The sequence below is a fragment of the Peromyscus maniculatus genome, chromosome 23 (assembly GCF_049852395.1).
Source record: "Peromyscus maniculatus bairdii isolate BWxNUB_F1_BW_parent chromosome 23, HU_Pman_BW_mat_3.1, whole genome shotgun sequence".
Classification (NCBI taxonomy): Eukaryota; Metazoa; Chordata; class Mammalia; order Rodentia; family Cricetidae; genus Peromyscus; species Peromyscus maniculatus.
The window spans coordinates 56,849,806-56,875,770 of NC_134874.1; the positions used below are offsets into that span (position 1 = coordinate 56,849,806).

General features: G+C 48.6%; 1 protein-coding gene across 3 annotated transcripts in view; it reads left to right on the forward strand.

The window, feature by feature from the left end:
• The window catches only part of Lnx2 (ligand of numb-protein X 2), a 66,581-nt gene that overhangs the window by 3,917 nt on the left and 36,699 nt on the right, over positions 1–25,965 (forward strand). The window contains exon 1 of one of the 3 annotated variants that reach the window (XM_042268374.2): positions 20,919–21,362. The exons of the other annotated variants lie outside the window; for them this stretch is intronic. The gene's annotated coding sequence lies outside the window, so the exon portion shown is untranslated. Of the gene's footprint in view, positions 1–20,918; positions 21,363–25,965 lie in introns of those variants that run through there. 3 annotated transcript variants of the gene reach the window in all.

Here is a 25,965-nt window from a genome sequence, read left to right on the forward strand (position 1 = left end):
TATCTGTTAGAGTGTGTGCTTTCCAGAGCAAAGGTCTCATCTGTGTTGTTCACTGTAAATTCCCAGGTATGTAAAAAACAAAGCAAAACCATAATGTTAAGGTATGTGAACGTGAATGGAGGGGTCCACCAGCTTTGGTCTGTCTTCCTCCGTATGTTTGGGGAAAACAAGAGAGAATGTGGTGTCACAAGGAAGCCACAGGAGTGAGACTTGATGGCTGTTCTGAGCCAGCTGTGTCCCTGGGGATGCTGTAATTACTCACTTTTCACAGTTCACTGCCGGAGCCGTGGGGTGGGGTGAGTTCTCCAGCGGTAGAGATGACCCGTGTGTCATAGTTCAGTACTGACTGCATGACACACAGGGCTATAACTTTGTTCAGAGGTTACTGACCACAGCTTCCTGGTTATGAGGAGAGCTGTGGGGCAGAGCCTCTGACATCTTGGTGGGGTAATTGGGGGTCTAGACAGAAATGTGCCCAGATAAGTGTTACATGCGTCTGTTCCCCCAGCCTGGGCATTTGAAAGTGTTACCTCGGCAGGCCCTTGCCTTCAGTGGAGGAAATTTGTTAGTGGACATTTTGGAGTTTTTTAGTGTTGGTCTGGGTAGGAGCACTGAGAAGTAGACACAAATGCTGAGTTCCAGGACAGCCAGGGCTATACAGAGAGATGATACCTGAGGGGGGATGGGAGAAATTCTTTTAAATAACAAGGTTCCCTAAAATGGACTGTGGTGAAAAGTTTAAAACCAGATTTTGAGGGCCATAATCTTAGGTTCAAAAAAGCTGTACTTCACTATAATAAAGATTTTGTGCTATTAGTAAATTTGAGAAATATTTACCCTCCCATCAGGATTTTGGCTTTAATTTAATTTCAATTAAATTTAAATTTAATTCTTTGTCGGAATCCTTATCAGTTAAACCATATAAGTAATCATGGATCTGATTACGTGACACATTTCACTGATGTCATCTGTAAGTGTTCTGAGCACTGCCCTTTCCCTTCTGCGTGATTTCAGTATTTGAACTTCAGTGTTCAATTTAATTCTGTCTGCCAGATCTCTAAGTGTATGCCGTGTGGTTGGTGCTGAGCCGTGAGTCACAAAAAGTGCTTTCTACCTTTGGAGAAATTAGGATCCGAGAAGACCTTCAGTGGAGGAGATGGTAGTCATTGAAAGTGGGCCGACGAGGTACCCTCGGCTCCTAGTTCCTCGGCTCCTCAGCTCCTCAGCTCCAGCGGCCTTCAGCTCCACTGCGGTTTATCATTCATTTGGTGCCTTGGTGTTTCCCGTGTTAGAGACTCACATCCCGTTTAACCGGTGTCCCCCTGTGCCCATAACCACCCGCCTGTCCTTTCTCAGGCCCACCTGCGGCTCCCTCCCTGCTCGGAGAGACGGCTGCCTGTCCATCCTGTCCATCGGCTCCACTCCCATAGGCCCCTCCCCGTGGCAGTCTTATCCGCTAGGCTTCCTGTCTTCGTGGTCCGATCTGAGCCCTGCCTTAAGCATCTGGCGCTGCTGTCACTGACACCTTTGCCCTCTTCAGCTTGTCTTGGGCCCTGCACTGCCCTTTCTCAGATCTGGGAATTCTCTCAGCTGCCCTTGGCCCTCCATCCCTCTTAGTCCATTCTGTGTGTGCAGAGTGTTCTGACAGGGACCTGGGACAGAGTTCATCAGAAACCAGAGATGTCACCGCGCAGTCCCAAGCTAGTAAGGGGGAGCGGGTGCAGGGTTGTGCTCTCAGTCCTGTAGTAATGAGCCATATTTGGCTGTGGAGCTTTGAAATGTGGCTGCTCTGTGCTGAGAAATACAACAGTGTAAAATACAAACCCCATAAAAGTCTCAATAATTACGTCTTGAAATGGTAGCATTTTGGATATTTTGGATGAGATAAAATATTATATGCAGTTGCCTGGTTTTTTAAATGTGAGTATTTGAGCACTTGAACTGATAGAATAGACTCACGTACTTCTGGGGGACAGTGCTGGTATTAGGTAGAATAGGCTCACGTATTTCTGGGGGACAGTGCTGGTATTAAGTAGAATAGACTCACGTACTTCTGGGGGACAGTGCTGGTATTAGGTAGAATAGACTCATGTACTTCTGGGGGACAGTGCTGGTATTAGGTAGAATAGACTCACGTACTTCTGGGGGACAGTGCTGATGTAAGGTAGAATAGACTCACGTACTTCTGGGGGACAGTGCTGGTATTAAGTAGAATAGACTCACGTACTTCTGGGGGACAGTGCTGGTATTAAGTAGAATAGACTCACGTACTTCTGGGGGACAGTGCTGGTATTAGGTAGAATAGACTCATGTACTTCTGGGGGACAGTGCTGATGTAAGGTAGAATAGGCTCACGTACTTCTGGGGGACAGTGCTGGTGTAAGGTAGAATAGACTCACGTACTTCTGGGGGACAGTGCTGGTATTAAGTAGAATAGACTCACGTACTTCTGGGGGACAGTGCTGGTATTAGGTAGAATAGACTCATGTACTTCTGGGGGACAGTGCTGATGTAAGGTAGAATAGGCTCACGTACTTCTGGGGGACAGTGCTGGTATTAAGTAGAATAGACTCACGTACTTCTGGGGGACAGTGCTGGTATTAGGTAGAATAGACTCATGTACTTCTGGGGGACAGTGCTGGTGTAAGGTAGAATAGACTCACGTACTTCTGGGGGACAGTGCTGGTGTAAGGTAGAATAGACTCACGTACTTCTGGGGGACAGTGCTGGTGTAAGGTAGAATAGACTCACGTACTTCTGGGGGACAGTGCTGGTGTAAGGTAGAATAGGCTCACGTACTTCTGGGGGACAGTGCTGGTGTAAGGTAGAATAGACTCACGTACTTCTGGGGGACAGTGCTGGTATTAAGTAGAATAGACTCACGTACTTCTGGGGGACAGTGCTGGTATTAGGTAGAATAGACTCACGTACTTCTGGGGGACAGTGCTGGTGTAAGGTAGAATAGACTCACGTACTTCTGGGGGACAGTGCTGGTATTAAGTAGAATAGACTCACGTACTTCTGGGGGACAGTGCTGGTATTAGGTAGAATAGACTCACGTACTTCTGGGGGACAGTGCTGGTATTAAGTAGAATAGACTCACGTACTTCTGGGGGACAGTGCTGGTATTAGGTAGAATAGACTCACGTACTTCTGGGGGACAGTGCTGGTATTAGGTAGAATAGACTCATGTACTTCTGGGGGACAGTGCTGGTGTAAGGTAGAATAGACTCACGTACTTCTGGGGGACAGTGCTGGTATTAGGTAGAATAGACTCACGTACTTCTGGGGGACAGTGCTGGTATTAGGTAGAATAGACTCATGTACTTCTGGGGGACAGTGCTGGTGTAAGGTAGAATAGACTCACGTACTTCTGGGGGACAGTGCTGGTATTAGGTAGAACAGACTCACGTACTTCTGGGGGACAGTGCTGGTATTAGGTAGAACAGACTCACGTACTTCTGGGGGACAGTGCTGATGTAAGGTAGAATAGACTCACGTACCTCTGGGGGACAGTGCTGGTATTAGGTAGAACAGACTCACGTACTTCTGGGGGACAGTGCTGGTGTAAGGTGTTATCTATCTGGCGATGTGAGGAGGGAAACGAGCCTTGTTTTATGCAGAATAGGATGTCACTGAAGCCTTCTTTATAAGTTTACTTGAAGGGATATGTGGATGGGTTGCCCTTAGAAAAATAAGTTAGAAGTGGGTGTTAGTTTGAGGGAAAAGAGGAGAGGCAGGGGATGGGCCAGGGAGGTAGACAGGGCCTGTTGTTGTGTGCCTGGTTTAGTCTTAGTGAGGTTTTATTCTTTGTCACACATGCATTATTCCACACCATCATTTACACTCTTCAGCCTGCTCCCTAGGTCTCTGGTCCACAGGCAGGCTGGCAGGAATTTCAGGTGACCTGCTATTTTTTCTTTCAGGTTTGTTTCCCCGCTTCCCAACCTTCCTGCTGAAATCTCAGGTCTACTGGAGGCTGGCTCTGAGCTGCTCCTCAGTCCCATCCTTTTACATCTCTTTGGGAGTGCTCCATGGTTTAATTCTGCCCTTTTCCTCGTTTCTTCTCCACACTAGTCTGTAAAAGTACTCCAGTTCTAAGCATAAAGCAGAGAGCTCCACTGACCCCTCGTTCCCCATTACTGATCTCAACAGCACAAGTCCTGAAAGTCTTTAGTAGACTGAAGTTTGCATAAATGCATCACAAAATGCATTAATGTGCCATCACAAACTACCGCGAGGTCACACTGTTTGTCCTTCGTTATTTGAATAATTTAGTAATTATAAGCACTAAATTGAAATATTTAGCACTTACAACATATATCAATCCAGATGCTGAATTTTCAATAAGTGCGGTTCTGTTTGTAATATTTGAAAGCCTCCTGTTTTCTAGGGGCTGTACCACTTTACAGTCCCACCAGTTCCGCCGCTGCCGCCGCCACTGCATTTGCTGCTTTCTGTCTGTCGGGTGACAGCCGTTGGAACGGGTAGCCGGTAGCATCTTCTGTCTTGATCTCATTTCTGTGACAATAAGGGCCGTTGTACTTCTCCCTATATTTGGTGGCCACCTGTAGATAGGTCATTGTAGAAAAGTGCTCTCCAGTCCCTAATCCACTTTTGAGTCATTCTGGATGTTGACTCTTTGCCGGGTCTGATTTACAAATACTGTCTCCCATCCCATAGATCGCCTTTTCACACTACTGGCTGTCCTTGGGTGTGCAGGATTTTAAGCTTGGTGTTATCCCATTGGTGAGTCAGTATTTGTACTTTTGAGGTCGTATATTTGACGGGGGAGGTGAGGTCATATTTCTCATGAAGCTTCTACGCTTTTATTTTCTTCTGAGAGTTGTACGGTGTCAGGTCCTTACACTGAAGTCTTTAATGGATTTGGAGTCAATTTTGTATGTGATTAAGTTTCAAACAAACTGTTTTACTGGTGTCTCTTAGACCTTGGCCGTAGAAATAAGGGGAGCTCTAAAATACACAGATTAGAACATCGATTTATCTTGGAATGGGGGTGGCTGATGGCAGGGGTTGGACCGGGACCCAGCTTCAGAACCGTGCATCGCAGCATACCGCGTTAGAGACTTCTCTGTCCTTTCTGTTTTTCACATGGAAACAAATGTCTAGGTTTACCAGAAGCTACAGCACAGTCAGTGAGGACAGCTGGTTGTGGGAGAGCGGTGCTGTGTGCTGTGTCCCTGTTGCTGGCATTTACTGTCTTTGGTCCGCATCTGCGTCCACGAGCACTGCTTAGTAGATTTCAAGGCACCCTGAGGAGGTCTCATGTGAAGTATGTCTCGACCCCATTCATTTCTCCAGTTTTAGACTTGGTGCTTTCATTATAGATGGGCTATTTAATATACTTAAATAGACTGATTGCAGATTTTATTAAAAATAGGTATAATTTTTCTGAAACACTGCTTGGTGTTTTTCCGGGTATCGTATCATGTTTGAATGACTCTTTGATCTTGGAGGATGTATAATAGCATGAGAAACCTTCCAAGGTTGATTGCGAATATGATGTAAAGGAATGACAGGCGTCTCCGTTACTTTCCCCACTGTGATAAAACACGCTGACAACAGCAGCGGAGTGGAGGACAGGCAGGCGTGTGTGTTTTGGCTCAGAAATCCAGGGGATATTCCGTCATGGCAGCAGGAGCTTGAGGTGGGTGCTTATACTGCATCCATAGTCAGGAAGCAGAGATTCTCCCAGACACATGGAGAGGAAAAACCTAAACTAGACGTGGTTTGACTGAGTATGGCCCCTGTAGGCTCATGTGTTCAAATGCTTGGTCACTAGTTAGTGGAATTGTTTGGGACAGATTGGGAGGTGTGTCTTGTTGGAGTGGGTGTGGCCTTGATGGAGGAGGAAGGTCACTAGGACGGACTTTGAAGTTTTAGAAGTCCAAGCCAGGCCCAGTAGCTCTCAGTCTCTCTCTCTCTCTCTCTCTCTCTCTCTCTCTCTCTCTCTCTCTCTCTCTCTCTCTCTCTCTCTTCCTCCCTCCCTCCCTCCCTCCCTCCCTCGATCTCGCCCTCTTCCCTTCTTCCCCTCCAACTTTTGAATCAGATGTGAGCTCTCAGCTGCTGCTCTGGCGCCGCGCCTACCTGCCTGCCTGCCACTGTGTTTCCTGCCATAATGATCATGGGCTGACCCTCTGAAACCGTAAGCAAACTCCTAATTAAATGCTTTGTTTCCTGAGTTCCTTGGTCATGATGTTTGCTCCCAGCAATAGAAAAGTAAGTCAGACATTGGATAGCCGCTCGTCTGTGATTATGCTGGAAGCTCATTGTCGTGTGCTGATAGTGTTAACACCACGGTATGGAGACGTATAGAAAAGTGGTTTTTTTTTTTGTTTTTTTTTTTTTTTTGGCTATGAATACATTTTGGAGAATGCAGAAGGATGGTGTTGTGTGTCATCAAAAGGTTCATGAGTTTAGAGCTCAGTACCTAATTAGGTGTACTCATAGGTGGTGAAGCTTTTAAGAGATGGGCCCCAATGGGTCCTCTTGAGGTCAGTTGGAAATAAGCTTTTCAAAGGGATTTTCAAAGGTCTTCTGGAGTAAGTTTCTCTCTCTCTCTCTCTCTCTCTCTCTCTCTCTCTCTCTCTCGTGTGTGTGTGTGTGTGTGTGTGTGTGTGTGTGTGTATGAATACTTACACATCCATGAGTGCTTGTGTGTGTGTGTATGTGTGTGAGTGTGCATGCTTATGTGTGTGGGAACTCACACATGGAGGGTAGAGGACAACCTCGGTTGCCGTTCTCAGGAACACCATCTACCTCCTTTGAGTCAAGGTATTTCATTGGCCTGTAGCTCACCAGGTTAGACTAGCTGGCCAGCTAGCTGCAGGAATCCTGTCCCTGTTTCCAAAGTGCTGGGATTCAGGTGCATGCCATCATACCCAGCATGATTGTGTGGGTTCTGGGGATCAAACTCGGGTCCTTGGCAGGGCAAGCACTTTACAGACTGAGCTGTCTCCTCAGCTTTGGAGTGGCTGTTCTGCGGCATCAAGTTGTCATCAAAGCCCGAGCCTGGTCCTTGAGGAGCACCTCTGCCTTCCCGTGTGAGCTGCTCCTGCCCTCTCTCTGTTGCTCCTGCCATTTGTGTGTGTGTGTGTGAGACCCTCACTAGAGTCATGGCCTTGACTTTCCAGAACTGTGACTGAACTAGGCAGACCTCTTCTCTTCATCAAAAAGGAGCCTCAGCCGGGCGGTGGTGGCACACGCCTTTAATCCCAGCACTCGGGAGGCAGAGCCAGGCGGATCTCTGTGAGTTCGAGGCCAGCCTGGACTACCAAGTGAGTCCCAGGAAAGGCGCAAAGCTACACAGAGAAACCCTGTCTTGAAAAACCAAAAAAAAAAAAAAAGGAGCCTCATTCAAGCGGTTTGTTACAGCTGTAAGAAGGGTCGTAAATGCAGATGGTCAGATCAGAGCACTCTGGTTTTAAATGTGTGAGTGTGTGGTGCCTGTGGAAGCTACAGGACAACCTGCAGGACCTGATGTTTCCCTTCTGCCTTATGGGCTCCTGGGGTTAAGCCCAGGGGAAGAATTGTTTTTGAGAATGTTGTTAGATAAACCGTTCCCTTCCCATAACTCCTCCTGTACCCGCTTCTCTACATCTCTTCTCAAACTGATGATGATGACGATGGTGATGATGATCGTGGTGATGTGATGATGATGATGGTGGTGATGATGGTGATGACGATGGTGATGATGATGATGACATAACCTGTGTGAGTCCAGTTAGTGTTGCCCACATGCACACGTGTACAGGGTTGACCCCTGAAGCATGCACAGCCTTCCAAGGGGCTCATCCCTGTAGAAAACTGACTCTCGCTCCCTCAGTGGCTGTGACTGTCTGCAGCTGTTCTAGTCGGGTGGAGCCTTGTGACTCCTTACCCACCCTGCTGCAGGTTGACCGTGAGGTCTTTGCAGGTCTTGTGCAGTAGCCGTGGCTGTGGAGAGTCCAGGGTACGGTACTCCTGTCATGTCCAGAAGACATGATTCCCAGTGGTCCTCCTGGCCCTCTGGCTCTTAGACTCCTTCTGCCCCCTCCCCCCCTGCCATGTTCCCTGAGCCCTGGATGGAAGGTTGTTACATAGGCCCCATTTGGGGATGGCCACCCACAGCCATGTACTCTCTGCGTTTTGACCAGTTGTTCTTGGTGATAACCTCCATTTGCAGCACACAGATGTCTCTGTTGAGGGCGGGAGCTGCACAGTCAAGAAAGCCCTTCAGTTCCAAACCAGAGGACCCTAAGCATCGCGGCCAACTGTCAAATGATGTTTGACATCAAATGATGCTCCCTTTATAAAATGTGTGCCTGTGATGAGTTCCTCCGTATGACTTTAGCCTTCCAAACTTGACAATGTGCTTCAAGTTGCTTTTCTGTGGTTTGATCCTGAGTGAAACCTGTGTAGGAGGAAGCCAAACAGACTATCGGTAGTTCAGTTCTTACTTACTCGGGATGTAGATGATGACCTTAACGCAGACAGCCTTGTGGAGCTTATAGTGCTTTTAAACTGTGAGTAAAGAGCAATCTTAAGTGGAAATAAAGTTCACGATTATGCAAGTCCTAAGGCAGCTGTGTATCTGGTTATATTTTCCCTGCTACTGTATTCTGTTACTGGACATTTATTTGAATATGTAGTATGTTCCAGGCTGTGGTGAGGATGTGGCAGAGTGAGATCAAGGGTCCTTTTATATAGCTCACACACTGGAGTGAGGTGGGGGCAGCCATGTGCTGTTTATTAGACACATAGCAGGTAAATACATTTATGGAGGTTCATGACAAATGTCACATGGATGAGCAAGCCATGTGTTAGATCTGGGCCATCTGCTCCTAGTGGAAGCTGAAGTCTGTAGTGGTCTCCACACTTCCTGTTGGCTGGTTTGTCTTTTTCCCAGGGAACCTTGGAGGCAGCTCTGCCACAGAGAGTGGTGTGTGGAAGCCAGCATAGGACCTTGTGCGTTCTAGGCAAGTGCTCTACCGCTGAGTCCCAGCCACCGCCCTGGCCATCCCATCTTCCCCTTGCACACCCTCTCCTGGAGGTTTCCCCACCCAAGAGAAGTGGTTGAAGAAATGAGAAGAAGCCAGGCATTTGGGGAAGTCAATCTTGAATAATTTAGCTCTCTCTTAAAGGTGGGAGTTGTTCGTGTCTGTCTGTACTTCATCTTGTCTTACGAATGAAGAAAAACAAAGCCCCACCGGTTAGTGGGGAACAAGGAAAACGATGTTGTGAGTCCTTGAACTTGCAGTTTGTTTTGAAGTTTCTCACTTCTTAGAGTTCCTCTATGTCACTGCGTAGAAACTGTGACATGTAACTTAGACTGTCTTAAGACTGATGTGTAAAACGTTTGTGCGCTGCTGTCTTTGATAACGAGGCTTTCAAGCGTGATCCATGACTCATCAGCTGACGTCCTGGTACAGGTTTAGAAACAGAGGAGGTGATAGTAGATTTCCCTAGGCAGCGGGGGCAGAAGTAAATCCGAGCAAAAGATGACTTTGTACGCGTGCTCGCGTGGTCAGAGCTGTGCGTTGAATGATTCTTAGAATAGATGCCTCCGTCATTCTGAATAGACCCAGTAAAAATTTAGCTCCGGTGAAAAGTGCACGTCTCCCAGTTTTAAGTATGAAGTAACTTTGCCAGTGGATGTGACACTTGCTATTTAGGTTTGTTTTACATGTTCATTGTTGACCCAAAGGGATGAAGCAGTGATAAAGTAGCCTGGTCTAGGGCTCGCCACACTCTCATCGTTCTGGGGAATCTTTTGATGTGGATATCCCTGACTGCTTTGTCTTTAATTCTAACCACGTAAGGGCCAACTTCAGCCGGTTTGTGTTTTATTTCTTTGTGTGCACACGCCTTTGCTCCTGTTGCAGTATATTACATGAGAAGCCGGTGTGCACAGATAGGTAGGTATGTAAGAGTCTCATTCTCCCTCCTGGGCCAGCCACTTACTTCCCACAGAGTGACCACGGGTAGGCGGTCCTTTGTACCCAGCAGGCTTGTTCTGCTGCATGACATCCTGCGTCTACATCTCTGTATGTGTAGGTGTTTTAAAATGTGTTATCTTGTAACTTGATTTAAATTAGCTCAACTTTTTTTTAATTGCATGTCCTATTGAAATTTCACTTGGAAACCTTTTAGTTTCCTGATCGCAACTAAATTACATTGCTTTTGAAAACAGAGTTTCTCTCTCTATAACATGCAGGTGCTACCATGTAGAGATTCTCTTTGGTGGATACAGACACGGATGACTACTTGAACTCTTTTGGGGGTGTATGGGGGTTAGTACTGGAAATTAAACTCAGTGGTCTTGGGCATGCTAGCTCTTTTTGGTTTTGAGACCAAATATATCTCATACTGCTTTGACTCAGTGTAGCTCAGGCTAGCCTCCCACTTGTGGTCCTTCTGCCTTAGCCTCCTGGGTGCTGGGACTGTGTAGGTGCAGGCCACCGCACATAGGTGCTCGCTTCTCTTTCAGGGGAGCTGAAGGCAGGGGTGATGGCAACGCCTGTGACCTCAGCACTGTTTGTGGTACTGCGCACTCAGGGAACCCGAGGGAAGAGGCTCACAAGGCCACAGCTGAGGCCAGCCGGAACTGTGTAGTGAGACTGTCTTAGAGCGGGCTGAGGAACGCTGAACACAACACATAAAAATTCAGTCATCTGGATGATAACTCAGAAGAAAATGGGACACTATATATGTGCAGTCACGGGAGAAAATACCTGCTCTGGGCATGTTTTAAATTCTCCTGAAAAGCCGGATTATTGGAGATTCTTACAGTACCAATCGTGCGTTTGGCCCCGCACATCTGAAGTGTTGGTGTGCTGCGCAGAGCTCACCAAGTCTGCACGCCGGCCCCTTGGCATCAGTGCTGCCGTGGCACCCGGAGTAGCTCTCGGTGGCACACTGTCGACCGCCGCCACTGTACCTGTTCAGAGGAGGCCTTTCCACCAAATTCAGTCCGAATATGTCAGCTCTGGAGGGGGCAGAAAACTTTTGAATTTTCAGAAATGCATCCATATCACTCTGGAAGGCTTGGGCATTGTCAGTGTCCTATAGATATGGTGTTGTCCGACTGCTGGTACTAATCACAATAGTGATTGCCATTTCTGTGATTTCTCTATTGCTGCCCCTCAGCTAGAAGCCGTACATCTCACCAGCTAGCTGCCAGAGGCGTCCTGGGAGGGCAGCGCTTTGTACGGGGACTGGAGTTGAGAAAGCTAGACACAGTCTGTAGTCCACACCAGGGAAGCAGCTGCCTGTGCTCAGAAACCAGGGCTGCTGCACCAGGGCCGTCTTCCCCTGCACCATCCTGGCCGTGTGAGAAGTGAAGGGTTCAGACACTCTCAACTCTGTCTTTCCTCCTTGCTGGAAAGGACATTGCTAGCCAGTGAAGAGGTAGGGTCCACGTGTAAAATCTGCATCTCAGAACAAGATGATTTCCCAGAAGAAACTCAGAGTGATTGTTTAGTTTAAATCCAGTAGCCCGACTGGCCATGTTGGCACATGCCTGTAGTCCCAGCATTGGAGAAGTGGAGGCCGGAGGATCGGGAGTTCAAGGCCAGTCTTGGCTACATAGTGAGTTTAAGGCCAACCAGGGCTACGTGAGACCCTACCTCATTTTTTTTTTAACCCCTGAGACAGGGCTTCTCTATATCCCTGGCTGCCCTGGAACTCATTCTATAGACCATGCTGGCCTCGAACTCAGAGATCCGCCTGCCTCTGCCGGTTGAGTGCTGGGATCAAAGGCGTGCGCCACCACTGCCCTGCTTGCTTTATCTATCTATCTATCTATCTATCTATCTATCTATCTATCTATCTATCTATCTATCTATCTATCTATCTATCTATCTATCTATCTTCCTATCTTCCCTCCCCCCTCCTTTCTTCTTTTTGGTTTTTCTAGGTAGGGTTTTTCAATGTAGCCCTGGCTATCCTGGAACTCACTTTGTAGACCAGGCTGGCCTCAAAGTCATAGAGATCTGCCTGCCTCTCCCTCCAGAGTGCTGGGATTAAAGGCGTGCGCCACCACTGCCCAACATCAAAACATATTTTTAAAAAGAGAGAGGAGGAAGAAGTCCAAGTCATAGAAAATGGCAAGGCAATGTGGGTTCTCTCGTCTCCTGTGTCTGGACTAGCTGCCTTCTTTACGCTCTGCTCTAGCTCCTTGCCTGATTCCGCAGTGGGGCAGTGGATTCTTGCAGAGGGTGAGTGGAGAGGGAGCGCAGCTGCTGCTTTGTGGCCGAGGCTGTCAGCGAGGGCTGCTGTTAAGTCCTGCTCACTACACTGTGACGAGCTGTGCCCCTGCGGGTGCTGTGTTCACATGACGGCTCCTCACCTGTGCACCTGCGGGTGCTGTGTTCACATGACGGCCCCTCACCTGCGGGTGCTGTGTTCACATGACGGCCCCTCACCTGCGGGTGCTGTGTTCACATGACGGCTCCTCACCTGTGCCCCTGCGGGTGCTGTGTTCACATGACGGCTCCTCACCTGTGCACCTGCGGGTGCTGTGTTCACATGACGGCCCCTCACCTGCGGGTGCTGTGTTCACATGACGGCCCCTCACCTGTGCACCTGCGGGTGCTGTGTTCACATGACGGCCCCTCACCTGCGGGTGCTGTGTTCACATGACGGCCCCTCACCTGCGGGTGCTGTGTTCACATGACGGCCCCTCACCTGCGGGTGCTGTGTTCACATGACGGCCCCTCACCTGCGGGTGCTGTGTTCACATGACGGCCCCTCACCTGTGCACCTGCGGGTGCTGTGTTCACATGACGGCCCCTCACCTGTGCACCTGCGGGTGCTGTGTTTACATGACGGCCCCTCACCTGCGGGTGCTGTGTTTACATGACGGCTCCTCACCTGCGGGTGCTGTGTTCACATGACGGCCCCTCACCTGCGGGTGCTGTGTTTACATGACGGCCCCTCACCTGCGGGTGCTGTGTTCACATGACGGCCCCTCACCTGTGCACCTGCGGGTGCTGTGTTCACATGACGGCCCCTCACCTGTGCACCTGCGGGTGCTGTGTTCACATGACGGCTCCTCACCTGTGCACCTGCGGGTGCTGTGTTCACATGACGGCCCCTCACCTGCGGGTGCTGTGTTCACATGACGGCTCCTCACCTGCGGGTGCTGTGTTCACATGACGGCTCCTCACCTGTGCACCTGCGGGTGCTGTGTTCACATGACGGCCCCTCACCTGTGCACCTGCGGGTGCTGTGTTCACATGATGGCCCCCTCACCTGCGGGTGCTGTGTTCACATGACGGCCCCTCACCTGTGCACCTGCGGGTGCTGTGTTCACATGACGGCCCCTCACCTGTGCACCTGCGGGTGCTGTGTTCACATGACGGCTCCTCACCTGTGCACCTGCGGGTGCTGTGTTCACATGACGGCTCCTCACCTGCGGGTGCTGTGTTCACATGACGGCCCCCTCACCTGCGGGTGCTGTGTTCACATGACGGCCCCTCACCTGCGGGTGCTGTGTTCACATGACGGCCCCTCACCTGCGGGTGCTGTGTTCACATGACGGCCCCTCACCTGCGGGTGCTGTGTTCACATGACGGCCCCTCACCTGTGCACCTGCGGGTGCTGTGTTCACATGATGGCCCCCTCACCTGCGGGTGCTGTGTTCACATGACGGCCCCTCACCTGTGCACCTGCGGGTGCTGTGTTCACATGACGGCCCCTCACCTGTGCACCTGCGGGTGCTGTGTTCACATGACGGCTCCTCACCTGTGCACCTGCGGGTGCTGTGTTCACATGACGGCTCCTCACCTGCGGGTGCTGTGTTCACATGACGGCCCCCTCACCTGCGGGTGCTGTGTTCACATGACGGCCCCTCACCTGTGCACCTGCGGGTGCTGTGTTCACATGACGGCCCCTCACCTGCGGGTGCTGTGTTCACATGACGGCCCCTCACCTGCGGGTGCTGTGTTCACATGACGGCCCCTCACCTGCGGGTGCTGTGTTCACATGACGGCCCCTCACCTGTGCACCTGCGGGTGCTGTGTTTACATGACGGCCCCTCACCTGCGGGTGCTGTGTTCACATGACGGCCCCTCACCTGTGCACCTGCGGGTGCTGTGTTCACATGACGGCTCCTCACCTGTGCACCTGCGGGTGCTGTGTTCACATGACGGCTCCTCACCTGCGGGTGCTGTGTTCACATGATGGCCCCCTCACCTGCGGGTGCTGTGTTCACATGACGGCCCCTCACCTGTGCACCTGCGGGTGCTGTGTTCACATGACGGCTCCTCACCTGTGCACCTGCGGGTGCTGTGTTCACATGACGGCCCCTCACCTGCGGGTGCTGTGTTCACATGACGGCCCCTCACCTGTGCACCTGCGGGTGCTGTGTTCACATGACGGCCCCTCACCTGTGCACCTGCGGGTGCTGTGTTCACATGACGGCTCCTCACCTGCGGGTGCTGTGTTCACATGATGGCCCCCTCACCTGCGGGTGCTGTGTTCACATGACGGCCCCTCACCTGTGCACCTGCGGGTGCTGTGTTCACATGACGGCTCCTCACCTGTGCACCTGCGGGTGCTGTGTTCACATGACGGCCCCCTCACCTGCGGGTGCTGTGTTCACATGACGGCCCCCTCACCAGTTCCATAGCAAATGGCAGCATAGGAGCACACACAGGAGAGGTGCAGCAGACCACCAGCATCTTAGATGAGGTTCTGTCGAGCCCCCCCCCCCCCCCCCCCCCCCCCGCCTCTCCCGGATCCCTCCCTCCCTTCTCAGTTGGTTTGTGGAGCAACAGAAAATTTCACTTTTTTTGTCATGAAATAATCTAACAAGAGAACACTGGGTAACGGATCTTCAGATCTTCACGGGTGATTTTTCAAAAGAAACCCAGCAGGCTTGTTGTGTTGGAGACACGTTATAGACAGGCAGTGGAGAGGAAGAACCTGGCTGCTCATACTGTGTTCTGGACCCCACTCTTAGTTCCTGAACATTCTCAGTGTGTGCAGTGATGTTATGACTGAGATTTCTGGGCTGGTTTTAGGGTCAGGACTTCCACTCAGCCCCGGCCAGCCTGCTTCCTCACTGTGTCCCACTTCCTGAAAGAAGCTGCCGAAGCTTATGCTCTGGAGCTGGTCTACATAGCCTTCGTCTGTGGCATGTGGGTCAGACTGACCCAGCTGTTACAGGAAACAGGGAGTCCCAGCATGCAGAAACAGTTGGCCTTGCTGATCATGAAGTCGTGTGGTGTGTAGGATTGGCCTGTGTGTGTTCCTAAGCTAGGGGCGTTTGCACCATGCAGCGAGATGTGTTGAAATAGCTCAGAAAATAGGTGGTAATTGTGTCTGAGGTTTTGTTGGTTTGTTTTTAGAAAAATAAAACATTTCAGAAAACCTAGGAAAGACAAATTGGCTTTTTACAAAGTGATACTAATAAAGTTGGGAGTATAGTAATTGCAATAGTTTTTTTTTTTTTAACTGAATTAGAGTTTATTGTTCTGTGGTAATAATGCCATTAGGCTAATCAGCAGGCATTTCTTAGAACTGTGTGTTCAGGCGTTGACGTTTGTGTAGAAGAAAAACTAAATTTACCTAGTGAGGGTGCGTTGCCCCTCGGCAGGTAATGTTGGTGGCTGTGTGGAAAGAGAGGTCGGGGTTTGTGTAACCTCTGGTGTCGCTGTCCCTTTGCTGCCGGGCAGATGGCACTTTATTAATTTGGACAGTCACCCACTGGGTTCTGTAATGACATCGCTTATGTAAGGCCCGATTGAGAATGGCCGTAATGTAGTCAGCAGGGGCTCCCCCTTGGTTTCAGGGCACTCTGCTGCTTTGTTCAGATATGTGGGTGCACCAAGGTGCTTTTTAATTTTAAGGTTGGCATCAGGTGTTAGCCTCATTTCCCCAGAACTTGGTTAAAATTATTAGCTTCGATTCTAAGAGAGCTGTATTCTTAAAGTTTTTAAAGAATTTTTTAAAAAGTTACAATTTCTCTCTGCTTTATATTTTATATAATTATGCTTATGTCATATGGTCTTAACAAAAATATTCAGCTCAGAAGTAATCACACTATCTATTGCCCGCCTGTTACACAGCGCTAAAATTGAAAAGACTGACAACATCAATTGCTGGCCGAGAACAGGAAGCAACCAAAGCTTAGTCCCTCATGGAAATATAACATTACAGAGACTCTGGAGACGGGTCTCGTGGCTGCTTAGGAAACTAAGTGTGTGTCCTGTGATCCACTCTTCCACCTTTAGCTGCCACCCCGGAGAAGGAAAAGATGGCTCATGGAAGCTCCTGTTCATAATCGCCAAAATGGAAACCGTCCAGCTATGTGTCTGTAAGGAGCATGTTGTCACGGGCAGTCCTGAGCAACCTGGGGGACACCAATGTCAGAAATAGAAATAGCAGATCTCAAACATTTGCTGAACGGGGGAATTGTGGGTGTGCTGTTCATCCCCGAGCTCTGTGAGTTCAAGCTCTGCCTGGTCTACATAATCTGTTCCAGGTCAGCCAGGACTACAATCCTGACTCAAAGAGAAACCTCAAAAACAAAGAGCAAAAGCCCTTGCTGAGTAAAGGAAGCCTTCCTCGGGAGAGTGTATAGTCTGTGCTCATGAAGAGATTAGATTAGGATTAGATTAGAATGGCCACACCTCACCATGGAGAACAGGGTCAGGACTGGTGGGTTGCTGCAGAAGGCGGTGAAGCCGAAAATCGACACCAGTGCTTAAGTGATAGTAAGCCATGGGTGCCACTGACTCCCTGGCCTGACAGACAAACAGAAAACCGGGGGCAGCCTGTCTCAGGACTCCAGTCAAGACACTGACTCCCTAGCCCACACGTGGGTAGCCTGTGGCATCTTCCCTGAGGGCCCCAGTCAAGATACCTTGTGTGTTGGCATTACTCATAAGCGGTTTGGAAAATAGTAATGGGCCTGTTTGCTCATGAAGGGTTTGTTATTTTATAAGTTTTGTTTCTCTTTGCCTTGGTGATGTTTATCCTGAGTATGTGAACTTACGCCTGTCTGAGAATTTTTGAGAACTTATTTCTACTGCTGATTATATAAAATGATAAGCTGCCCGAGAAGGCACATCACAGAGCAGTGTCACCCAGCTTATCAGTGCATGTCTCTCTTTGAACTGTCATAGTTTCCTCCCAAGGTCTCCAGCTGTGTCCTACGTCCATGTGGCTTCTCTGCAGCTGCATCCCTTTGCTGTGGCACGGCTTTTCTTTAGTGACAGGGACAAGGAAGAGAACAATGGGAAGTTTCCCGTGAACATGGACTAGGAATCAGATCAGCCAGGGCTTGAGTCTCGTCTAGTCACTTTCAGCCTGGCCTCTCACCTCGCAGCCTCACCTTTGTGTGTCAAATGATGGTACTACTTCATAGGGCTTGTTCACAGGCGTGAGTGCACAAAATGACGCTGGTGAAGTAGTTGGTGTGGTGTCCGAGTGTGCCAATAGTGAGGGAATGCTTAAGTCTTTGGAAATGAACTTTAGACTTTGGGGTTGTTGGAGAGGAAGTAAGACGATGTTTAAATGGAAGTGAGTTGTTTGTGTGTCTGTCTGTGTCTGTGTCCCTGGACCAGTACCTGGGAACTCACTCTGTATTCTTCTCTGAGGATTTTGACTAGTAGGCTGCTCAGAAAAGCCCCGTATGGTACAATGTGGTGTGCCTGGTATGTAGAGTGTGTTTGGGCATGAGAAGAGATTTAAGTAGAACCTCCAGCCACGGTCCTTGATTTCCATTTTTGTAGTCTGCCCTGTTCTTTGTGCTTCCGGGAAAGGCGACATGGTGGCCTGCTTTGGAAGTAACCTGGCTCGGGCCCGTTAAAGCTTCTCGTGCACCTAGCTTCAGAGGTTGGTTTAAGTTGCCTCCATGACCCAAGCCAAACTGTAGAGTTGGAGCTATGATTCTGGGTGTTGGCGAGTTAGTGGAAGCCGAGCAAGGGCATGGCTCTGCATTTCCCAAACCACCGGAGCAGCCTCCACACTGCGCTTACCATGCACGTACCCAACCCAGAGGAGGCAGAGTGGTTGAGTCAGCCACACTTACCTTAGGTCCAGTCTGACTCAGGTCTCCTGGCAGATGAGACTGAACAAGAATCCTGCACACATTAACCACCAGGCAGTCTGCCGTCATCTGTGGCGCTGCTCGAGGCTTCCTTTTACTTACAATTCGACAGTGTGCATCTAAGTTTCTATGCCCATAGGTTTCACTTGTCTTAAGTGGTCGATTTTGAATTTATTGGAGGAAGAAGGACTTTTCCCTGCTCTGCACGGTGTCTCTCATTCTGTGCTCTGTCCAGGACAGTAGCAGAGCCACAGAGGATTTTCCAGTATTTGAACTGTAGCTAGTCCAAGCTGGACTGTGACATAAGCATAAAATAAACAATGTGGTGCTGGAGAGGTGTCTCGGCAGGTAAGAGCATGTGTTGCTTTTGCAGAGGACTAGGTTCAATTCCAGTCACCCATATGGTGGCTCTCAAGCATCCATAACCCCAGTTTCAGGGTATCCAACCGGCACTCACATGATGCACATATATGCAGGCAGGCAAAACATTAACACACATAAAATAAAATAAAAAATCTATAAAAATTTTAAATAAAAATTGGATTCCAGAATCCTAGCATGAAGAGAGTATTAAGGTAGTTCAGTATTCTTTTTACATGTTGATTACATGGTAACTGATACTTTTGGATATATTGGATTAAAGCACTGCTACATATTGTAATGGATACCATCTGTTTCTTAACGTGGCTACTGAAAAATTTAAATTGTATGTGCCTCACATTGTCTTCCTGTGTATCACTGACTAATTAAAGTCTCTGTACCAGACTAGTCTGTGAGGGCAGGGACTCTTTGTTTAGCCAGGGTAACCCTATCTCCAAGCTTAGTGCCTGGCCTGCAGCATATAATCAACAAATATTTGTTGAATGAGCTGTGAATGTTCTAGCACTTAATTTCTGTTCCTGTCATGTACCGTGCGAGTTAACTGATAGGATGAAACAAGATGAAGTGGTCTTAAGACCACATTTCATGTTATGTTTTCTTCATCCTGGTGTTTCCGTGGAAACAGTAACCAAAAGATTGCCAGGATTTCTGTAGTAGTCTTCAGATGTTATTTTCTCCCATTGTTAACCAAAGTGTGGATGTTTAAATATTTGGATAGATGTTTCTTGAGTTTGAAGTCCAAAGTATAAAATTTTAGTTTGAAAAAAGTTGTTAAATACTCACTTTCCTCCTATATTTGTTAAGTTCTATTAAAATAATTTTCATTGTTTTAATTTTTATTAGCTTATGTTAATTGTACATGATAATTGGTTTGGTTGTGATATTTGATGCATGTGTTTAATGTATTTTGGTAATCTTCATGCCCATCCCTTGTCCCCGCCCACCCACACTGGTTCTCTTCCCTTCCTAGTCAGCTTTCCACCTACTTGCATGTATGACTTCTGCTCATTTGGTGACCAGTGAGCTCAGGAAGGTGACTTACGTCAGCCTGGGTGCAGGATTACTTACAGGAGCGTGAGTGCCTCACCAATATCCAAGGCCCTGAAAAAAAGGCTTACCCTTTCCCATCAACCATTAACTGCCCATAGGTCCTTAGGGGGGAGGGCAGAGCCTGGGAGCCGCCCTTCCCTCCATCCTGGAGGACTGAGGGACCCAACTGTGTGGGCTTGTACAAGTAATCCCACCTGTCGTGAGTTCAGGAGGACACCACTCACCCCTCCTGAGCCGTGGGGGGTTGGGGATGGCCTGTGTAGACCCGAGCTTTCTCCGGTCACTGGATTCACACTGGTCGTTTTCTGTCTCTGCAGTAACAGTTGCCCACTGAAAAGGCTTCTCTGACCCACACTGCAAACAGCACTGATCAGGTTGATCCTGATCTGGTGTCGCATCTTTGGGGTCCACGAGGCAGGTGGATGGTCTCAGTCATTCCCAGTCTCTCAGCCCTGCTGCAGCCAGTTGAGGCTTCAGATAGAAAGGACTTAAGAGAGGAACCGTTCAGCTCATGATTTCAGAACCTTCAGTCCGCATGGTCAGGGGCACTCAGGGAGCACTCAGCAAATGTTATCTCCCCAACTCCACTCCTTGGAGAGACTCCCCAGGTGTGCGGGGACCTTGTCCCCCGGTGTCACTATGTCAAGCTTCTTCATGGATCACACTTCTCATTACACCTCTGCCTTGGGATGTGATCTTTATGGTAAGACAAAGGTCACTACAGTGCATCCCCGTAAGTCTATCCCACGAGCATCCACATGCTGCACTCAGGGGGCTGCCCCAGAGTGGCCAGAGAGTAGACGAAGCTAGTGACTGTCTGCTGTGTCTGGGAGACTATGTGATGCTGAGCTGATAGCAGATTGATCATTTTTGTGACTTGGTTTCCCAGTTTCCTTTGTCCCTGTTAGTCTTGAGGGCACACGGGCTCTTATGCTGGCTGCTGATTCTCTTAGCTGGAGAACATATATTTGTCATTTGCAATGAAACAGGATCTAGAGAGGCCTCAAGGTGTGTTGTTGGTGTCTTTTCTTTTTCAGGGGGCCACCACCCAGCTCCCAGATATATCACACATGGAGGCTTATTCTTAATTATAAACGTTTGGCTTTAGCTTGGCTTGTTGCTAGCCAGCTTTTCTTAACTTTAACCTGTCTTGCCTCTGGGCTTTTACCTTCTCTTACTTCTGTTTAATCTTACTTTCACTCTGAGGCTGGCTGTGTGGCTGGCCCCTGACGTCCTCCTCCTTCTTTGAGTACTTCTTTTTCCTCCCAGATTTCTCCTTCTGTTTATACTGTCTGCCTGCCAGCCCCGCCCATCCTTTCTCCTGCCTTGCTATTGGCCGTTCAGTTCTTTATTAGACCATCGGGTGTTTTAGACAGGCACAGTACCACAGCTTCACACAGTTAAACAAATGTCACATAAACAAAAGTAACACACCTTAGACTAATGTTCTATAACAAAGGTGACCTTGCAGGGATTGACAACACTGGCTTTTACTCTTAACAGATCGCTCTGTGTTGAGAATAAACTGAAGGGTAAAGGTAAAAGCAATTGGAAGCCTCCTGAAGGATTCCAAGCATGAGATGAAGCAGACTGAGCCGTAATGGACAGAGCTGAAATAATGAGAAATGACTCAATTTCAAACATATTTTGAAGGCGAATTCAGCGTGATTTTTTTTTCTCCTGCTGACAGTGATATGATCTGCTGACGGCAGAAGGGTCAAAGGTGACTCCAAGATCTTTGGCCTACTCAACTGGGAAGGTAGAAATTGAGAGACAGACAGAAGTTTGAAAGAGAGCATATTTAAGGGGGAGGCTCGGATTCAGATATGGGAATCGAAGTTCCCATACAACTCCAGAGACACTGGCTGGACAGGTAAGTCTGCCGGTCCAGGGCAGAGGAGAAGTGGGGGGGGGGGGGATGACTGGGATTTAGGAGGGCTGCCCAAACTGATGATTAGGCTAGGGAAGTTCCCGGAAAGAGAGTGTAAGTAAGTTTCCGTCTAGTGTCCAGTGTTGGAGATGAAGAGGAAGCCAAGGAAAAACAGCCACTGTGGCTGGAGAGAAAAGGAGCACGTGACTTGGAGCGACCAGACACAGGCATTTCTTGCAGGAGGACATAATCAGTTGGGTCAGATCTTGCAGGCAAGGCCAGTTAAATAAGATTAGGACTGAGAATTAAGCAGTGGATTTAGCGACGTGGAATTCACTGACCTTGACACGGAGTTTTGATGGTGTGGTGAAAGCAGCCGCTCCTGGAGTCAGCTCGGGAGACTCCGCACAGAGGAGCTGGGCCAGAGACAGTTCTCTGAGAAGTCACATGTGTAGGAGAAATCACGTACTGGGGGGAATGAGACATGATGGCCTCTCACCCACCACACTAACCGTGCTTCTCCCCCAAATAAAGCTTTGCTCTTAGGTCTCTATATAGACTCAGGCCTCCTCGCACCGCCCTGGTTTCATACCCCATCTCCCTAGCTAGCTGTCTTTATCCCAACTTGCTTTGGTGGCTTCTTTCTGGTCACCTAAATTACAACTTCAAAATGGCCATGTTCTCCCTCAGGGTTACCCTCTCTCTCCTTCACTTCATCCCAATAATCCTGGAATGTTAGGCCTGCATGTAAGAGTCTCCATTCTTCCCAAAGGGTTCTCCACGGCCACCACATGATTGGGGTCATGGACGTCATAATGTGGACAGAAGTTGAATGGCCGCTTGTGCCCCCCCCTCCTCAATTCTGCTGACTTTATTAGACCACACTTTCAGTTCCTGAGTTACCTACTCACTCTTTTGTGAGTGCTATCCAGTTCCTTTCTGTGGACAAACTAAAAACACAGCATGCCAAAACAAAACAAAGACCTCAAAGAACCGGGCCAGAGTAAAAAGAATTTACATTACACAGAATGCCCTCTAAATCGGTGGTTCTCAGCTGTGGGTTGCGACGCTTTGGAGAGTGGGGTGACCTTTGCATAGGGGTCACCTGTCAGAGAGCCTGCATATCAGATCTTTACATTATGGTCATAACAGTAGCAAAATTACAGTGATGAAGGAGCAACAAAAATCATTTTATGGTTGGGGTCACCACAACATGAGGGAATGTTTAAAGGGTCACAGCGTTAGGACAGTTGAGAACCACTGCTCTAGATAGTAAGCACAACTTTGATTCCTGTGAGCAGTGTGTGCTTTTTCCACAATGTTTCAATCCTGGTTGCTTTTGTGTTGATACTTGTAAATTTTATCCTTGAAAAGTATTCTTCTGGGCCTAGAGAGAAGGCTTAAGACTGGTTGCCCTTGCAGAGGACTCAGATTTGATTCCAGCACTCACATGGCAGGCAGCTCACAAGAGTTTGTAACTCCAGGTCCAGGAAGCCCAGTGCCCGCTTCTGGCCTCCACCCACACACCAAACACACGCAGCGCACAGACAGACACACTGCAGGTAAAGCACCCGGACAAGTTAATAGTGGCCGGCCCCCTGTGGATGTCCGGCAGCTTGTTTTGTTTATTGTTTTTCAGTCCAAAAGAAATTTAACTGAGTGCCTGCCTGACTACCCTGTTCAAAACTCACTGCCCTTCTAGGGTTCTGTTTTCCTTGCTTTCGTGTGTTCTGAAATGCTCGAGTTTGCAGCTAGGCGTAGAGTTCAACGGTAAGAACGTGTGTACAAGGCCCTGCTCGCTCTAATCCAGCAGTGAAAAAGTGACAAAATGTGTATTTCATTTATCTACCCAGATGTAGACTTCACAAAGACGAGAGTTTTCTGGTTGTTTAAGTCTTTATGAGTACTGAACCAGAGGCCCCAGGAGAGTCTGGGTTGGTTTGTTAGGGGAGGGGGCATTTGAGGCAGGTCTTGCTTTCCAGCTTAAACCAGCCTTGAACTTACAGTCCTTCCTCTGAGCCTTCCAATCCCGGTACTTCTGGTGGTCACCACCACAACAGACCAGGGATTCTTCGTAAATCCCGGGGAAGTTGGGGGGGGGGGGCGGAGAAGAGGGAGAGACAAATATTTTGCCTTTGAATATGTTTGGTTGTGCAAGTTACCTAGTGGAACTGTCAGGAAAGTACATTGATGTAGTCATTTGTGGATGAGAACACAAACCCTCGGGTTTTGATTGGGTTCTGAAATTGAGAAATCAATATAATTGGGGGTGCATACATCCTCTTGGTGTTTCTGGTCTGACAGCGAATGTCCTGTTCCGATCACGGAGCATCAGCCAAGTGTATTTTGAAAGGATGTTGTGTCTGTGGGGTGTCTGCATGGGTGCTGAACTGTGTGAGGGTTTTCTGTCCCAGCCTTAGAGCTGTGGCTCCAGCCGCCCGTTTCCCTCATCCAGAGGCCCTCTGGTGGCACATGTGAATCGTTCAGAGTAAGTACCAGGCTTGCAGGGTCCCTGACCTGAGCCCCTTGGCTCTTTACTGTGGAGAATCACGGTGATGCCTTTGAAGTCTGCCCCAAAGCCATTTTGACCCAATAATCTCCATCTGTAGTAAGCTTTAACTGGAACAAACTGAATAGCATAAGTCTGTTCTTTTAATTTTCAGTGCCTTTGATTCGCCTTGAAAACTGGCATTTACGTGAGGCCTTGCCCATAGGGTAATGAAGTCTGAATGTAACTTTGTTACCGACATTGCCACCGTGAGCCCAGCCCGTCCTGACGGGTTTAGTTGCACCTCACGGGTTTCCGTGTGAGGCTCTGATTGCAGAGAAGTGGCGCCCTGCTGATTCCTGTGTGTGCTGGGCAGCTTTGCTCTTCTGTGCCTCTGGTACTTTTTATGGAAAATGTGAGGCGGACTGGTAAATTCCGCCATGGAAACCCTTCTCTTTATTCTGCTGCAATCACCTGTGTCGAGATTGTGTTTTGAGACCATTGCAGCTGTATCTCCTACCAAGCACTTTAACTGAAGCAGGAGAGAAAATTGTGTATTATTATCATCATCATCATTATTATTATCATTATCATTACTATTACTTTTTTTTTTTTTTAAGACAAGGTCTCACTGTATGTAGCTTTGGCTGGAAATCATTCTGTAGACCAGATTGGCCTTGAACTCACGGAGATCCACCTGCCTCCACCTCCCGAGTGTTGGGATTAAAGGCGTGTGCTGCTACGGCCGGCTGAGAAAATGGTCTTTGTTTGCAGTCTTGGCGCATCTCACTGCTGTAGTGGAAACACTAGTGTGCCAGGCAGTGTGCCCGCCTCTCTTGGAGTGTGTGGCTCTTACTTGTGAAAACAGGAATTTTCAGGTCAGGTGTTTCGGGGCAATAGAAAAAGCACAAGAAAGAAAGAGAAGCCACGCAGACTGGACTTGGCTCAGTCCTCTGGTGAACGCGACCGTGGGTAGCGGTAAAGAAAGCTGTGCCCTCCTCTGGGGCCCACAGAGAGGAAGCAGTGTGTGCCCAAAGCACAGTCGAGTCATGAGCTCAATCTGTGAGTGACTCGGTGCCTCTAGATTGGTGGCTCCTCTGCAGGTAAAGGTGTGAAGGAGCTGGGGAGCCCCATGTGAGCCTCCTGGTCACCAGTCTGGTGTGACAGCAGGGTTGCCCAGCACTCCATCATCTCCCCCCATCAGGAACTTGGTGTTAACTTAATCTCTAGATGCTTTGTGATGGTGACGAGGCACTCCATAGTGATCTCCTAGGATGCCGTCTCTGCTTCACTGGGAGAGGCTGAGGTTTACAGGCATCAGTCGCTAGTGAGTGACAGCTGAATCTTGAACTAGGACCCTAACTCATATCAGTGCTTTCTTGATGACCTTTCTTGCCTTGGGTAATTTTGACCCAAAATTATAGAAAGTAGAAATTGAGAAAATCTTTGAAAGTAGTTTATCAGTCACTTGAAGATAATTTTTAAAGGATTTCTTCTCAGAGTAAAGCATTTGAAAGCTTTCATTTGTTAAAATCTGAGTCCTTACCTTTGAGTGTATTTGAAGCAGCATTTAAATGCCTGTGTCCCTCCTCTGCTGATAACAGCAATAAAACCAAGGTGCCGATGCCATAACTCCCTCACGTCCCCGTCGCTTGTGTATCATGTGATGCTCGTGAGTCTGTGGCGTTCTCTGAGATGTTAGGAATGCCACTGTTCAGCAGACTGGCGAGGCATGCCCTGGGGAGGAGCTATGTGCTGTAGGCTTCTCTGCAGTGGAGTTCTTTCCACAGAGACAGTCTTTGTGTTTATTTTTGTTTTTCAAAGATAAGATCTAGTGTGTAGAAGACTAACTTCAAACTCAGTATGTAGCTGAGTTTGAACTTCAGCTCCAGATAAATCTTTGTAAAGATACACAAATGAGGCTGGAGAGATCCTTCAGTGGTTAAGAGCACTGGCTACTTTTCTGGAGGACACAGACAGATCCACTTCCCAGCACCAACATGGTAGCTTACAGCCACCTGTAACTCCAGCTCAAGGGGATCCAAAGCCCTCTTCTGGCCTCTGGGCACCAGTCACATAAAAAGTAAATACAGTTCTTTAAAAATGAATGAAACGGTA